We start from the raw sequence: 14,105 nt of genomic DNA, 5'->3' as shown, positions 1-14,105 counted from the left end.
CATGAATTGTACCAAAAAATGAAAAAAAAAAAAATCCTGCAGAACACAGATTTTAAAAGGCTGCTGTAGGTACCAGGTTTTTCTGACAATAATAACAGCATTTACATAGAATCATTTGTTATGTTTCTCCTATACATGGCATGAAACACCTGCAGACTCCAGCAGCACATCTCTCAGGCTCTCCTAAGATTCTGTCTTCAGTACCAAAGTTGCAACACACCAGTTAGTCTTTCCACACACCCACAAATGGTGCACAAATGACCATTCAATAAATGCCATGAACTAACAGACCTTAATAGAAACCCTTTCATTTATGCAGGAATAAATCCAAAAGACAAATAGGACCACAGTGCTGCATCACTCCATCCTCCTTAGATCCTGAAGGAAAAGAGCCATTATCCTGACTCACCAAAATGACATGGCTCTTGAGAGGAGCAGAGGAGGGTACAGCTGAGAGTCACTGCTCTCAGAAACCTGACCTCGACATTGGAATAACAAGTCCTTCTCTCCAAAGAAAATTACCATTTAAAACAAGCTGCCACAGAAAAATCAAAGCAAAAAAGTTTGAATTTGAAAAGTTTTCAAATAGTCTGTGAACAGGACTTATATAAGTTGCAGACAGCCAGTCCTGAGCTTCAGACATACACATGCAGTGCTTTGTATTGCTGCTCTGAAGTTAAGGCTGCTGAGCCAAAGTAAATGTCTCCAATGATAACACTGGAACTTTGTAGTCTAATCTCCACGTCCTCACTCTCTGGGAGAATTCAAACTGCACACTAACAAAATCATGTGCAAAATAGTTTAGAAATATCTTACTGTTTGATCCATAATGAAGTTTACTACTGATGTGACCTCTAATAAATCAGGCTGCACACAAGTTCCAGCTGGCCCTCGGAGACAGTCGTATCTGGTTGCTACACTAGCACAAATCCAATGACTCCAGACACACTTAAAACAGAGTGCAGAATCTGTTCCAGAAAGCTTAGGAATCTGTATCAAGACTGTGACATTTCCAAGATCATTGTTTTCCAGTTAGCACCAAGAGACTAGCAGCAAGCACTCAGAAGATAACAGACTGAGTGCTATGGGTAAACTCACTCAGAAGTTGTTTCACAACACACGACTTGTTCTTAAAACATGAACCTTGTTAAGGAAATCAGCATAAATAACCTCTGAAGTATTTTCCAGATGTTTGCATTAATAAACAGAAAATCCCTTATAGTATATTAAGGGGAAAAAAATGGTATGATTAAATAATTTCCTTTGTTAAGAATTAGAGGAGAAAACATCCAAGAATTGTTTAAGTTTAAAATAGGTACAAAGGCCAATTTTATCGCTTTAAGGAGCCAGAGATTGATGATCCCTATGCACGTGAATTTACATACTAATAAGTGCTCACCAAAAAAGTAAATTCAGGGGGGAAAAAAAATCCAAAGAACCAGCAGAATGTACAGATATAGTCACAAAATACCTTCAGCATTTTGATGTCCTTTCAGAGAAAAATGAAAGGGAGACCTATAAAAAAATGAGACTGGTATAAATATTTTCCACATAAAATTTCATCTTCACACTTTGAAGATTTTTCTCCCTAGTAGATCTGTTTATTGCCTCTTTTTATTTTTTAAGGTTAAAATGGCTGAATAATCTCAAAACAGAGGAAAATATTACATTGTCCTGATAAGAAACTTCCTTGAGATGAAATATTAATAACTGACACTCACTGACATAGGGTGCTGCCTAGGGCCAGACAGTATATGACAACTGCACGAACAACTGCAGCAGTACCCAGGGGCTGCCAAATCCCCAAGCCCTGCGTGAGTTGTTTCACCTTTTCCTTCTCTCATGAGTGACCCTTTTGCAAAAATATGGAGAACACGAGTTAACCCTAAATTTCTCTATCCCGTGCCTGAGTGTTATGGATCTTACCAGAGGGCTGCCTCCTTTCTTCACCTAGCTGGCACTTTACTCTGCAAGGATTCCCATTAAAACCTCAGGAGGCTTTTCAGCAATTAACACAGTGGGAATGGTAGTAATCAGCCTGCAATGGGGTCGTGCAACAGCCTATTTGCCCACAGGAATGCAATGCAATTGCAATCATTAGTAGAAAGCTTTGAAAAAGCTTGAAAGCTTTCCAAGTCACTCCTAATGCTGTGATTGTGTGCAGCTCCTGGCTAGGAATCCCTACAAAGCTGCATAGCACCTGAGCTAGCCTGTTAAAGCATCAGGAGGAGCAAACATGAAACACATTAATCTCCAATGCACTAGCTGCAAACAATTACCAAGAGGCTCTCATTGCCTTTAAGAGACCTCATGCAAGCCCAAGTTTCCCTATGTCTGTTTTCATCTATATCAGCATTAAAGAAGTTAGCCTCTGGCATGTATTTTATCCTCAGTCTTTGTTTGCAAACATCAGATTTTGAACAAGACCTCATCATGAGTTGGGATTCATTTTGCTTTTTTCCTTAGCACCTTGTTAAACAAGCCCTGAGGAAATACTTAGAAAGGGGTGGGGGGGAGTGGGGGGTGGATTAGCACATGTAACTATACTGAAAATATACAGCTGAAAGGTTTCAGTAGGGGAATAACAAGAAAATAGTTGCCTTGTACCTACCATTTCAAAGTTTCAGAAAATAGGAAAGGTATTTTTCGACAGATTTGAGAGGGAATATAAATCATAATTGTTGCAAAGGGAGGAGAAAAAGATTGTATTTCCCAAAGTCAGGCTTATTGATTAGACTTCTAAGTACATTATAGAGGTAAAAGCTGTATCCAACAGCTTCTACACATTTGCTGACTCTGCAGGTCATTTCAGACAGCACTGCTCATATCTTTACCAGAGAAGGGCCCATTTTCAAGGTCACTGTAACTACTTTTGCTGAACTTTAATACTGCATCTGCACGTGCTAAATCCTGGATATTACACTATTGACTTAAAGAAAAATTACTTTTTCAGCTTGATTACATCACATTCACTGAAATTTATGTGCTCTGCTTTGGTGCCCTTATTGGAGCTACTCAGCAAGGTGAAAGTTCTGGATGAGTTTTGAAAGCACCTGCTTGTACAATCAAGCACATCTTCCCTCGTGTATTCCAGCTGCTTTTCTGTGCCAGGTAAGGAATTATCAAAGCAAAGCTGTTTCACAAGGTCTCTCCCAAGCTTGACTCCCCACTGTCCCCAAGGACCCATAGAGGGACAGGTTTTTGCCAGGCAGTGCTACACTTGAAACAGAAACAAGGCTATTACTATTACCTGAGGAACTCAAGGGGCTGGCTCTACCACATTCTGCCTTTGAAGAGAACTGGAGCAAATCCACAGGGAACTATAGCTAGTCTCTGCATTTCCCCACGTCTGTAACAGTCACAGGAAAAAATGAGCGCTCTAACCAGAATCTTTCCACGGTACAAACCTCCCTGCCACTAAATACAATTTAAATCCAAGCACCTGAGGCTTCTCTAGGCTGTGATTGCCCTGAGCAGCCTCAGCTGGGGCCACCACCTGCACATGCCCTGCCCACTACCCAGGGCTCCATTTAGACTCAAACACAGCAGCCTGGGCTGGCCTGGGTGATGTTATAGGTATGTTTGTCTCCTGCCTGGAACATAATCTCCCCATCCAGAGCTGTTGATGATGCCAGTCACATACAACCAGTTCCACCTTGCATAAGTGTAGCCCCCTGGCTAATTTAGAGGGGGGGAAAGGAAAAAAAAAAAAGGCTTGTTTCCTAACCATTAAAACTCAATCTCTTTAATCAGCTGAAGTGAAGTGTCACTATCAATGTCACTGCTTTGTGTTACTGATTTATCAATGCTTGAAGACTGATCAGGTAATTTTTTTCTTTTTGGTAGCCACACAGAGTGACTTTTTGAGACCTTTTACTTTAATAATTCTACCTAGACCTTCATAACAGGGGCTATTACGGACTTCAGAAATAGCAACATATGTTCCTCCCTGGAGGAGGTGAGGAAAAATTAAAAAGCTTGCTATGAGGAGAACTTTCAACAAAATTACTCACAGGCTTTTCCTCCATTCTCGTGAGCTGGTACAAGCTCCTGTGGGCAGGTACAGTCTGGATTTTTCTTCTTAGCTCCACAGTGTAAATGATGGGGCAGAAATGGGCTGTATGTTGACTTGGCAACACTAAGTTTGGTCCAGGCATGTGATCTGCACAACACTAAACACCCCTCAACTCTTTCCCTGTTCCCTAACTCAAGATTGCATTTTCACCTGTCCTTTACAGACATTTCCTAGTGCCTAAGATATTTTCTATCACTGGCTGATACAGAACACACTGTCAAATGGCAGAAATTTGGCTATTTTGCCTGAAGTCAAGTTGGTTACAAAGATTGCTCTGCTTCAGAAAATTCTTGACACACCAATTTACTATCTCATTATGTTCCTACTCTTTAGAGATAACACAGTCACATTAAATGCTCATTAACGTTGAGATTAAGAAAAAAAAAATTAACCCCTCATGTTACATTTTTCTCTCTGTTTCTCAAATAGCTAATGTCTTAAACTCTTTGATTTTTATCTCATGTACATGCCAACTAATCATCTCTGCTCGAGTGGTAAGGAGTACTGAACAATGTATTTGATAAAGCGTATTAAACAGATGGACTTCCCTTGGGAGATAATACACAGAAATACTTACTTTATAAAATGTACCTTTTTTAATAAGAAGAAAAGCATGGAAGTGGACCAGGGGAAAAAAATAGCAGCATTAGGAAAAGAATTAGTGATCAGCCATGTGCCTAATTTTCCAGCAGAACTGAGGCTAATAGTGGCACAGGAGCCACAAACTTCATTTTGTGGCTTTTGTGTGGAGACAGATCACAGGTACATGTGCAATTTCTGTTACCAAGAGATGCACATAGCCCTGGGATGAAACTACAGCAGGCTGATTTGAGTTTGGGAGGGAGGTATATTTGAGAAAAACTCTGCATACATATGCTTATATAGCTTTTCTTCTTCATGCCAAGTAACTTTGTCAACTACTTCACCTCATTTCCAATGTACCAATCAATCTTTCCTAGTAAATACTAAGCACTCTTTCAAAAGTTTATTTGCTGGTGGTGCTGATTCATGTAAACCAGGTTGTGAGCCTTAAAATCCCTAATTCAGCAGGGCACAAACACGTTTAACTTTATGTACAGGAAGTGATAATCAGCATTACCTTCAGGATATTTTGTAAACAGTGTGTGAAGGAGGTGTGGTAAAGAAAAGCCATTTGCACGGTTCCTAGTTGCTTCAACCTGCACTGGGCTAACAACTCAAAAAATTCTTATCTAGAGAAGCATAACCATCAGGTTTTAAACAGAACATCAGGAACTCTAGTATGAACTCTAATAGACTTGAAATAGTACATTGCCTTCCCAGAATTTATTTTTTGCCTACCAAATGATTGCCTACATAATGAATTACACACACAATGAGAAATAGAACAGTGTAAACATAACCATCTATCCAAAGAGCACTCAAACACATGAAAAACTTCAGTATGAAGTATTGAGCAGTTTAATTTTCCAAAGTCTTCGTTTTGGAGGAAAAAAATCCCCCATCACCTAATCAGACAGCAAGCTCACTGCTATGGAAGGATGAAGTCCTGGAGTTAAACTCTCACAGTATTTGGTCATAAAAGCCTGGGGATGAGGAAGAGAGGAGAGGAAATGACAGGAAAAAGTCTCCTCTGCGCTACATAGCAGAAGCATCTGCCAAAATAATAGAAGTTTGTGTTTGGAACAACAATTCTGCCCAAGATTAGCACAGAAGAGCAAGTAGTTAATCAAGCTGCCCTTAACAATTTGGTATTTCACAGCAGCAGAAGTTACAACCAGAGTAACAGGCACTAAAGGGCCAAATTCTTCTGGAACCACATATCAGGGTCCTTCCAGAATAACTCAAGATGATCTCCAGCCAGTGCAATGTAGCAGGAAGGGAAATGTGGCCCCTGTCACCAAGAACATACAGATACTTTTATCTGAGCTGCAGTCTGGCTCGTGTTATGGAGGAAGGGTTCATGGACAGGTCTCAGAGCATATACTCTGAGCCTTTTCAGGCATAGTATATTTTATAGTAGGCCACAGACAAAAATAAGCCAAACAGGGAGATTAGAAAGCCAGTTATCTGTTTGGCACAGATTTTCAGTGGTGTGAGACCCTGAGGACAAGCAAGGATTTGCCACAATAGGCTGCTGACAGCTTTTCTTCTGCAGTATATTGTCCTGGCTCAATAGCACAAGGTCAGACTGAATGGCGTTTTGCCGCCTTTCTGCTTCTCCTGGGGAGCAATTGCTACTTTTTATATCCCTTTACTTGACAGGTTTGTAACACAAACAAAAAAATCCATCCTCGTTGTGGTTATTGAACTGACTTCTTAGGAATCAAACAGTGTAAGACTAATAGTGTCATAGAGCCACCAACCACACCAATGTAAACTTAAATGCACATGAGTGATAGCTGAGTGGGGATAGCCTGGTACAATAAACAAATGAAACTTACTTCTTTTTTATGCTTTCATCTTATAGAGACACTTCATTTTACAATTAGCAATTAATTCCTACTCCATGCAGAAAGTAAGCCAGGATAACTAACTGTAAGAATTCCATTCACAGCACCCCTGTATGCAAAACCTCAAGTCATTCTGCAGAACAACATCTACAGCGAATGTGATGGAAAGGGAGGCAGTTGCCTAGAGATTTTAAAACTGTTGACAAATTACAGCTATCTTTGTACATTCTCAAGATGAGCACTTTAAGGTTGACACTTTTGTGTATACAATAAAAGGGGATAATGTGGGGGAGGTACTGGCACACCAAGGCTGAGAAAACATCACTACTTTAAAATAGTCCCTAGGGACATAGCAATCCCCTTTTAGGATACATCTGGAAACAAAAGAGATAGATAGAGAAATTCCACAGAGGCCTTCCATAATGCTCTGGTCTCTTGTACTCAAGAGGAAGCAGCAACCCCAAGGCTGTCTGCTCCTTACAAGATGTCTTCTGAGCAAGCAGCCGTGCCCTCAGCGTGGCTGTCAGTATATCTAGGCATCACAGCTTTACAAAATATCATAAATCAACTGTTCAAATACAGTGAATTTTCTGAGATCTCCAGAACAAACCCTGTGCTATAATCCTACAATATAATAATAGTAATATATAAATTACCCTTTTAAATTATATGTACTTTTTTTATACGCCACCAAGCAAAACATCAATTTGGCCATTATTATAAATATCCTATTTATATTTAAGCATTATTATTAGCAGACTGACAGAGAAGGCTAGACAGTGTATCTAAAGCAGCAGCCCACTTTTCCTGAAGGTCCAGCTCGCCATGCACTGGTTTGCCTCCCCAGAAAAAGCCTTTACAGTACATTATGATTTATGTGGTGTTGGGAGGAAGGCTGCTCTCACTGAAGCTGCAGAGCTTGAGCAGCACAGCTGATCTCCTGAAGGACACCTACCCAAGGCAACCTTGCAGGACACGCTGCCCCAGCGGTGCTGACAGTCTCATGTGCAATCTGGGAAGGGTCAGCTCCATTGTCCTCCCAGCCTGCTCCTGAAACCACAGGGTGGTCTGAGAGGATACAGGATGCTTGCCCACATCTTAGCCACAATTGGCCCTGGACCCTTTCAGGCTCAGTCTAGCAGATGGAGCAAAGCCTGCAGGGGAGGTGCAGGAGAAGGGCTTGGGGCACACCACACTGCCATACCACACCGTGGGCCCTGCCCAAAAGCCAGCTGGGAACCCATGGTGGTGGTCATCTGCATAATCTACAGTCCCAAAGGTGCTTTTCCTGAGGAGACTTGTCTTCAGTTTTAAATGCCATTAGATTTCTAATAAAATAGATATTGTTAAAGGGACTTCTGCCACATCATCTGTCTCCTTAGGCAGGGTCCACTTAGTCTACTATATCCTACTATATTTTCCAGGATACAAAATGAAGTTAATTAAAGAAAGATGGATGTTAGCCTCTTTACATGCATTTAAAATTGTTTCTGTGACAGAGCTTCTGCTATTGACATCCAATGTCAATAACAGAATTAGGACAGGAATGTAAAAACATCATCTTTGCAAATACACGTGAGCTTTGCTTCTCATTTTTTTATATTAATGACAAACATGCTACAGATGCTGTTTCAGAGATAAACACGCAGACACCATTGTTATTTCCCCATGAAAGCAAGGGTACAGGCAATTTATGACTATTCATGAATTTTTATTAGATGAAGAGGGCTGCCTATATGAAATTGGCTGATCTACATTTTTGTTTTTAACGTCACCATAATGCTACTATTCCTAAATGTTTTACAAGCTGTTTACAGAAAGCAAAGTTCAAGCCCATAATATAATCTAGCACTTAGCTTGGTCAAATTTAGAGGAAACCAATCTATGCAATCTAGTTATAGTAAACTGAAAACAAAAACTGAGTGCAAAGTGGTCAATATGAATCTACATGAAAGATTTTAATAGATGTACTCATATTTACTTGATTCAAATTATTCAACAAAGTATTATCAATTTACTTACATTAAATATATTTAGAGGTTTAGACTGGGTGTATATTGATATCTGGTCTTCACAAAAAACAGAAAATAGAGGAAAATAAGGGCATTATGCTGTGAGAGTATATGGCTGTATTTCATCTCTTCCTGGTATGAGAAGAACAAAGGAATCTAGGAAGCTGGCCAAAATACACGTCCATCACAAATACTCTGCTAACACGCTTTCAATTATGCATTCTCAAAGGGATCAGAAGGTCCTAATTACAAGAATGAAAAATAAACCTGAGCAAAACACCAATGAGGGTGGCAGCTCAGCTTCTGTCTCTGAGAGAAGCAGACCCTCATGCTCAGGAGAACAGCAAATGCTCAGCACAGATCGCTGCTGGGCCTTCAGTGAACAGGATTTCTTTTCCTGGTATTTTTCTGGGCTCCAGAAAATTTAACAGGTGTTGGATTCATATTACTGGTTTACACAAGAATACCCACAGAAATTCCCTGTCTCAGACTCCCAGTAGTGCTGTATTTGGAAATAATGTGAGAGCATCACCCATTCCATTTTTGGGTGGCATTATGGCCAAGCAAGGCTTCATGGAGAATCATTGCTTCTAATAATGGTCTTCAGAGGTCCCAGACAATAACAACAAGGAAATAACAATAAGGAAAAGGGGCCTTAAAATAAGGATACTTTTTTTGCACCACCTGGTCCAGACAAAGCACAGATAAGATGCCTCAAAGTGTGGCCCATTTTCTACAGCACCATCAATCCCAGGCTGCACTGGCACAGGCAGCGTGAACACCAGGTCAGATAATTCACCACTGAGATCACCCAGGGTGAGCTGGCAGCCTGTCTTAGAGCCAAAATATTCCTACAGTACTCAGTCACAAAATTAATCTGTTTGAAACTTATTCCCCATCCCACCACGACCATCTCTGACTGAAAAAATGGGCTTCTACAGGGCCAGAAGGTCTGAAAGAAGTATGCACTGACATCTTATATTTTTACTGCCATTTAAGAGTAGATATTGGCATCCCCAAATGAATCTATCCTGAGTCAATGATCATCATCTGCAGATATCCAGTTCCCAGTTCTGCTTTATACTTATTTGTAAGCAACCCATGTCCCTGTTAGAATTTCTAGTTCATTCCACTCTCTTCCCCCCTCCTCCCATTTTTTATTTTAGATCTGCAGATGTTTTCACAGACAGGGAAAATTTTATTCTATTCTTCCTCTAGATGACCTTCCACAATTCTAGCTTATCAGATGGTGAGCGCACTTACATACCAAAAGAAAGCATGCAAATGTAGATCTTGTTTTAAATACTAACTAAATGCATTACAATAACTCTGTAAGTTTTATGGTCTATCTTGCATAATTTCAAAGCAACTTTAAGCAGTACCTGACTACTTCCACAAAGCTACCAGCATAATGCATTCAGGTTATCATCTTCACTTACTAACCACTGGCTCACACTGGGATTGCAAGTGGTAGGAAAGGACAATGGGAACATTAACTCCTCATTGCACAAAGCTTTCCATAAATCAAAATCTATTCTTGTTCATACAATAGAAACAGGTTAATTAAAGGAAGTGGAATGGAGGAAAGAGTCTGTAAGTTAATAAGAGACTCCAGCCTAATGAAGGAGAATTCAGCCTGAAAGGTTAAATTGAAATTTCTTCAGTCAAGATGGAAATCCACAAAGTTAGACTATGACTTTATAGTGTCAGCTGATGTTGGTCATTGACAAATACAATAATAGCAAGAAACAGAGTATCAGAATAAAACCAAAAATTTATGATAAAATTTACAATTACAATTTAAAACTTATCATGTTTTTGTTTAGAGCATTGATCTTTAGGTAGAGATGTTGAGCAACAAGTCTCAGCAGGAAAAAATTCTGTCTCAGGATAATGGTGGTGGCAATGGAGTGGCATAGGGTGCAGTCCCTTGCAAGCACTAATTCCTATCCAAAGAAAGCCTTCCAGCATGCCTCAGCTAAGCCAAAAAACTCTCTAGACACCAAGCTTTGATTTCAGTTACCTATGACAATCAATATTTTGGATTTTGTCAGCCTGTCACAAAAGGGAAACTCATTCTCACTCACTAGCAGCAGCAGGGCAGAAAATCAGTTTCCTCATGCCCCTGGCTCCTGCAGAAAGAACAGAGGAGCAGGAGGAAGGAAATATATCTCTAGCAGGAGAGCAAAAACCACTGCAGAACACAGGGAAAATTATGAAATCCGGCTCTGAAATGCCCAAAGCACAGCTGGTAAGATTTTGTGGTAAGCAGCATGTTACAACAAATACATTTTCCTCACTGTCTTCTTGTATCAGAGTATGCTGTCTGAGGATAATAGCAAAACCTCATGCTTATTTGCTCCCTTTCTGTCTCCACTTTTCCATTGTCCAGTTGTTTAAGACCAGAAATAGTAAAATTTCACAATCATTAAGCCAGTTTCATCCCTACTGCATGAAAAAAATAGGATTTGGTTCTAATTAATTAATTATTATTATAAATTATAAAATAGTTTGAATTATTGATTATCCAGATACAAATACTCCAGATGCATAAAGCATCTGACAGCAGTGAAGGCTTTCTTACATAGAAAGAGGTTATAAGTGAATCCAGAATAATTACTTCCAGACCACAGACCTTCCTTTTGGAATAAAATTGAGAAGCCCATGCCTGAAGTTACCTAAAAGTCCAGTCAGAACTCTGAACCCAATCACTCTCTTCCTCTGAATTAGGTCTATATGAAGACAAGGTTGTATAGTTAAACTGTAACTCGAGGAAGGCAGGAAAATGTGGAAAAATTGCTCCTTAAGGGAGTACCACGGACTTCATTTTTGTGTTTTTGTACTTAGGATAGAATTAATCTATCCAAAAATTCTCATAATAAGCATTTCATCAACCAATCCAATCATCCAACACTTTTCCTGTCCCCTTTCCAGAAGACTGGGTTCCTCTTTTCTCTTATCTGACAAGCAGCTTTTTACACTCCACTAGATTTAGTATCAATGGAGCCTGGTTCAAATTCCACACGCTTGATTCAGTCACCTTCCAACAGTTACATGATGGTTCATTGCACCTAAAAATCAGTACAAAGTCTGCAGCAGAAAGTTTTCATGACTCTTCACTTTACAGATATCCAGAAGCCCAACCCTCAGTAGTGCTGAGGACCATTTCATTTACTCCCCAGCAGAATGCTTCTTCTGAGAACCAGCACTACAGATCATAGCTCCAAAGGTGACAGCAGAGAGAAGGTCATTCCCTGACAGGAACCATGACTGGGATTTTGCTGTGTGCACTCTCTCCTCAGATGGGGCACACAGTCAGAAGTACAAGTTGCCATCTTTCTTTTTCTGAGACAATACCTGGCAAAAAAGACTGAGGAAGTGCATTGCTACCCCAAAGGACAGTGGTAGTGAAACCCCTAGGGGAGAAATTGTGTGCCCAAATTCAAGTTCAAAGTGGAGCAAGAACCAGAAGGCAGGAAATCAACTATAAATAAATATGGGATGAAAGTTAGAAGGTGGGTCTTTAGCCAGTATAGTGTCTAGCCTCCTAGAGAGAGTAGGGAGCATGAAAAACTCAATGTCTTTCTGATTGTGTGGCAGAACTGCTAATGGAACAGGAATTTCTTTCAAGAATTCAAAAACATTTCTAATGTTCCACTGAGTTGAAGAAAATCAAGAAGTGTTTTATCCTCTTGACAATTCTAAGTCCCTCATCCTGGGCTATATGGTTGTACTTTGAAACAAGAGATTGTTATATAAAACACACCACTCATTATTTTAGAGGTAGCAAAAGAACAGCAAGGAGAAAAGAGCACTCCACCTTTCCAAGGGACTTTGTAAGTTTTGGCTGCTGTAATCTGTAAAAAATTCCAGTGAAATCAACTTCCTGTCTTATGTAAGCAGGTTCTTGCCAGCTAACCCCCACAGTGCTGGAGATGCATTCAGTTCAGCTCTGGGTATCCATCTGATCTTTTGAAAATGACAGTATGCTTCTTCATATTAATCTAATGACATATGGTTTAGAAAAACTTCCATGTCAGGAGCCCCTGATGCATAAGCAAGAGAAATTTGGGTATGGTAGTTTAGAATGGACTCAAACCAATCACAACATTGACCACAAATGCAGAGAAATGTTCCTAACATTCATTAGAACCAAATGGCCTTTAATTTTAACAAAAGTCCTTGGTCATATTGAATATTAATGTCCATGGCTAGAAGTGGCAAGACAGAGACAGTCACCATTTTTCTTCAGGCTGCTTATATTGGATTCATTAGCAATTTATCATCAACGTAAAGACAAAATTCAATTCCATCTGTGAGCTTCAACGCACTTAAGATTTGTACCTGATGAATTGCAGATAAGCAAGAACTGGAGCTGCCGTAATAGAGGTTAAAGGACTCTAAAAGCTGCCACAATTTTATGACATTATGCAATTTGGATAATAATTATAGTCCCCAAAGGTAGAGCTTAAGTAACTCCTCAGAGAAAACAGTCACATAAACTTGGAACCATGCTAAATTTTTTAATCTCAAATATCATATTACTTTAGGGACTACTTACAACTTCAGACATGATTCATTTAGGATTTTTGGGGCTTCAATTTAATATTATCCAGTTCACATTTCTCCTTAAATGTGAACTGCTTAACTGGAAGTGTTGGGCCATGCTGATATACCTGAGCAATGTTAAACATTGCTTAGGGCAGGGAAACCAGCAAGGCAATCAGATCAGAAAGGCAACCTGTGATGCAAGTGGCAGGGGAGCAACCTGGCCCATTACAGGCAGAACTGCAGGTTAAATCTTAGGGATTTCCCTGCTTTGCTTACACACAGAGGGGTTCAGTAGCACAAAGGCAATCCATTCACCCTCCTCCTTTGCACAATAAACACTGTGTGAAAGACTTGTGACAAATAGCTTTCCTAGCAGGCTGTCCCTGTAAGATTGCAGAAGATGGTGTGGCATCACACTGTCTAGAATAAGGTAGAGATACTCCCTCTTACTGAATAATAGCAGACTCTGACTTAATATCTGATCCCATTTATTATTACATGCTTTGATGCCTGGAGTAGGCATCTGGAAGTCATTTGAGGAGAGTAACAGTAGGGGATAGGAATAAATTAATCAGACATCACTGTGAAGCCACTTTCTTAGAAACTCCCCCCATAAGTACTTATTTTTCACCATTGTATTAAAATTTAAAATAACTAAATACAGTGGGCGGGCTTTGCACACAAACATAGAGACAACATTGCATGCAATGCAGCAGGGAAAGGGAAACACAAAATATTAACTCAAGCTCATGATCCACAGTTAAATTTGTGGGCAATAAAATGGAAATGTCATGTGTGATCATGGTTTATGTGTGTACATACACTGATTTCTGAACTTTGCAAAGCATTAGTTTGTCCTTTAAACTAAACTGAGAACTAAAGCTGGAATTGTATAAAGGTCACCGAAGTGTAAAGATACTTACCACTAGAGCTTGACCCTATGCAAAAATAAGGAGTGAAAAGCCAAATTCAACTGAATTATTTGCAAAAAGCATTTAACATACTATTTTTCTCTTTGGAAATCACTGATGCATT

At 39.7% G+C, this 14,105-nt stretch overlaps 1 protein-coding gene across 9 annotated transcripts in view; it reads right to left on the bottom strand.

Moving 5' to 3' along the window:
- Positions 1-3,419, bottom strand: part of LOC111923950 (uncharacterized) — a 111,127-nt gene extending 107,708 nt beyond the window's left edge. For 7 of the 9 annotated variants that reach the window (XM_086851731.1, XM_086851736.1, XM_086851709.1 and 4 more), the window contains exon 1: positions 3,251-3,419. The gene's annotated coding sequence lies outside the window, so the exon portion shown is untranslated. Of the gene's footprint in view, positions 1-1,471; positions 1,516-3,250 lie in introns of all 9 variants that reach the window. The other 2 variants (XM_086851757.1, XM_086851700.1) reach the window with 1 other exon arrangement.
- Between the last annotated feature and the right edge of the window lie 10,686 nt (positions 3,420-14,105).

Source organism: Cyanistes caeruleus, chromosome 1 (genome assembly GCF_971803275.1).
Source record: "Cyanistes caeruleus chromosome 1, bCyaCae1.hap1.1, whole genome shotgun sequence".
NCBI lineage: Eukaryota > Metazoa > Chordata > Aves > Passeriformes > Paridae > Cyanistes > Cyanistes caeruleus.
The sequence above is the reverse complement of the archived record's forward strand: the minus strand, read 5'-3'. Positions and strand labels throughout refer to the sequence as shown.